At 45.6% G+C, this 3736-nt stretch overlaps 1 pseudogene; it reads left to right on the top strand.

The window, feature by feature from the left end:
* Positions 1-1436: 1436 nt before the first annotated feature.
* LOC124703374 lies at positions 1437-3028 on the top strand (annotated as a pseudogene).
* The last annotated feature ends 708 nt before the right edge of the window (positions 3029-3736 follow it).

The raw sequence follows: 3736 nt of genomic DNA, 5'->3' as shown, positions 1-3736 counted from the left end.
CTTGTTGGGCCTGGCCCATTTGGGCGCGACGGATGCGCGACGAACGAGTGCAACGACAAAACGTATTGTGATGGCAGAATAAGGAACTACTCCATCCGTCCCATTTTAATTAACTTGGCTGTCTTTTTTGCGAAAATCCCCCACCTTTGTACACCGTTGGTTGCCAAGTTAACTGGAAACCAGCCCCACCACGTACCCATCGTCCCACTGCTGGCTCGATCGATCCACGGAGATTAATGTTTTTGTTAAGGACTGGACTGTAAACTGAGATTAGTGAACCATTTTTCTCCTCCCACGTTGATTAAAACAGGATGGAGGGAGTACTTTAGTCTTTTTAAGTAGTAGAGATTTCGTTCAACTAGAGTCTAGGGCATAGATAGGCATTTTTGGTATTCAGAGTTTGTTGGCCGAGAAATCAGCCCAGTAGCAGTAGCAGTAGTTGTTAACGGACTATCATTTGCTGGAATGAAGAGTCCCTTTTTAGATGTGCTGGGCTGAACTAGGATCAGACCTCTTCACATTGGGCTGTTATTGTGGCCCAGCAAACCGACGGATCAGAGCCACTGGTGGCTATCTCCGGGGAAAAACTATACACCGACCAGGTCGGTGGCTACCGGCCACCGCACACCCCCTGGTCGGGTATGGGCCGGCCCATTTAGGTCTGTTTAGCCTGTGCAGTTCGTTTTTGCTTTTTGCTTTTTTCTTTTCTGGTTTCTTTTTCTGTTTTCTTTTCTTTTTTCTGTTTTCGGTTTTTGTTATATTTTTTCGATTCGAAAATTTTAATTTTTAAAAATTGTTCAAATTGAGAAAATGTTTAAATTCAAAAATGTTCAAATTTGAAAATCGTTCAAATCTAAAAACCGTTCAAATTTGAAAACCGTTCAAATTTAATTTTTGAAAAAAGTTCAAACTTTGAAACTTTTCAATTTTTAAAATTGTTCAAACTTTGAAATTGTTCAGTTAAAAATGTTCAATTTTAAAAAATGTTCAACTTTAAAAAATGTTCAAATTTTAAAATTGTTCAAATTTAAAACTGTTCAAATTCTAAAATTTGTTCAGTTTTGAAAATGTTCAAATTTTACGGAATATTCCATCTCAAAAAATAGTTTTGTGTTTCCAAAAAAGTTGTTACATTTTAAAAACGGAAATATAAACAGAAAAGATAAAACAGCAAAAAGGAAAGAAAAAGGAAAAAAAGCTTACCTGTTGGGATGGGCCGCGGCCCACTGAACCGGCCCGAGTTGCGGGGGTGTGCGGTGCCTTGCACCGACCGACCAGGTCGGTGTACAGGACGTCCCCCAATTCCGTCCCTATCGCCACCGGCCGGACGGGACGCACGGCGCGGGAAAGGGAACGTGGACTCGTCGGCCCGCAACCCGACGAGCTGTCCCGTCGTCGTCGCCCTCCGCGTCCGCACTCGCACCGGTGCACCGAACATGGCGCTCCACTTGTGGCGCCTGTTGCCTACTTAGCCAGCAACGCCTCGCCGCTGAATTGAGACGGCAGTCATGATGACGCCGGCCCAGACACCTCGGTTCCGGTGTGGCCGCGCGGCGTGAGGGTTAGAGGGGCGTCGAGCCCCCACGCGGCTGCGAGCGCCGTGCACACGGAGCCCCACCACGCCGCGCGGTTCCGCCCGTTCGGGCTGCAGGCCCGCACGGGGTTCGGCTCGGACCTGGAGGCGGGGATCGACAAGGCCATTTACGCATGCCGCTTCATGGCCTTCCTCGCCATCGCCGGATCCGTCCTCTGCTTCCTCAAGGTGTTTGATTCTTCAGCACTTCAGGTTCATCTGCTGGCTACCGATCAGATTTTATATTTTTAACATCGTTGCGCTTGATTACGCAGGGCTGCACGCCTTCGTCGAGTACTACCTGCGCGGCGACGGGAAGGTCGTGCTCATGCTGATTTGAAGCCATTGGTAAACCTCTTACTGATTCACCCCATGTTTGATCTGTACTTCAACCAATCAGTCATGCACAATCCACCATCACCACTATAAAGTTCTACATGTCAGCACAATTGTCACATACAGTGAGATTAGCCATGCCGTCAGTTCAGTACTTCAGTTGCGTAGTCATGATGCACTGATAACTAACCATTGCACTTGCACATTAACCTGTCTCGTCCCAGATATGTACCTCACCGGGACGGTCATGTTTGTCTTCCGGACGGGCCTGTACGAGCTCTTCATCACTAACATGGACATCGCAAAACAATCCGCCGAAGGATCCAGCCTTTTTGGCTAATTGTTCAGGCTTCCGGTTCGTTGGCATGCTTTCTCAAACCATTACATGGAGTAGAACCAAGGAGGTGGCGTTTTGGCTCATAGGAGCAAATGCTCCCATTATATAAAATAATTAAAAATTAATTTTTATAATGTTAAAAAAAATTGACATAAATTTTTTGGTATACACCGTGACATTCTATATTCGTATACAAGTTTTCGTGGAAAAACAACATTTTGTGTGGTGTGTACAAAAAAGACAAAAAAATATGCTGTATGTAGTCGTGTTACAACATCAAAATTTGTCTTTTTTACAGGAGCTACAGAAACTTTTTTCTTTTTTTGAAAATTTGTGTACCAACATAAAATGTTTAGATGTACATGTAAAAATTTAGTTTAGAATTTTTTGACACTTCAAAATGTGGATTCACATAATGAGAGCAAATGCTCCTATGAGCCAAAGTGCATTTCCCGTAGAACCAATGCATTTGATGGTTGATTTCAGTGAATTTATTTCTCTGGTTCTGCTCTGCAGGAACGGCCCAAGTGTGGCTGGAAATCCACTCGGTGAGTGACCTCAAGACGAAGCTGGGTCATGTCATCCTCATGGTTCTGCTGGTTGGCATCTCCGAGAAGAGCAAGAGGGTGACCATCACATCGTGTACTGACCTCTTCTGCTTCGCCGCATCGATTCTCCTCTCCTCAGGTTGCCTCTACCTACTATCCAAGCTCGGTAGCACCAAAGGAGGGAGCCATGCATGAAACAAAAAATCTTGTACATAAGAGATAGGTCTGTTCTATGGCCTTTCCGATACTTCGGGTCATGTATGTCTCATGTACTGGTTGTCTAGGTTAACAGTTAGGCACTTTATAGTGGTATATGTTAGGCATACCGCATCATCTAGGATATGCGGTTGTATCCTTCCATACTTTGTGCCTGAGATATTCTATAATCAGGCCATTATGGTTGAGATTTGTGATTGGTTTGTTTCCATGTATATCTTGTAATTGTTTATATATATGTAATTGTCTATATATATGAGATAACATGGAACCCACAATTGTGGTCAATCCTAACCTATTCTAGCATGGTATCAGAAAAGCGATCTCACGCTTCCGCACCCCTGTTCTACCGCTGCCGCGCTAGGGTTCCCCAGCCCCGCCGCACCTCTTCCCCTCCCTCTCCAATGGCCGCCGCCGCATCCAATCCTCTCCTCCCTGCCCGCTAATCATCCTCACACCACTCTTTGGGCACATGCCACATGATATGGGGGTGCCCGATCTTCTCAGTAAGCGACGGGTGGTGATGAACGCGCGATGGTAGCAGCGGATGGAATCGATGATATGAGGAGGATAACTTGTATGACGCCGACGAAGTCTCTCGATTGATTCCTGTCGCCAATGCAACAGCTCTCAACCCTGTAAAAGATATTCGCAACTCCACACACTTGCGCACGTAGCCGCCAACCACGAAGCGGTAGATTGCAATCTTCTAATCCCCAATGGAAC

The sequence above is a fragment of the Lolium rigidum genome, chromosome 1, assembly GCF_022539505.1.
Source record: "Lolium rigidum isolate FL_2022 chromosome 1, APGP_CSIRO_Lrig_0.1, whole genome shotgun sequence".
In the NCBI taxonomy this organism is placed as follows: domain Eukaryota; kingdom Viridiplantae; phylum Streptophyta; class Magnoliopsida; order Poales; family Poaceae; genus Lolium; species Lolium rigidum.
This window is presented reverse-complemented; position numbering and strand designations above follow the sequence as displayed.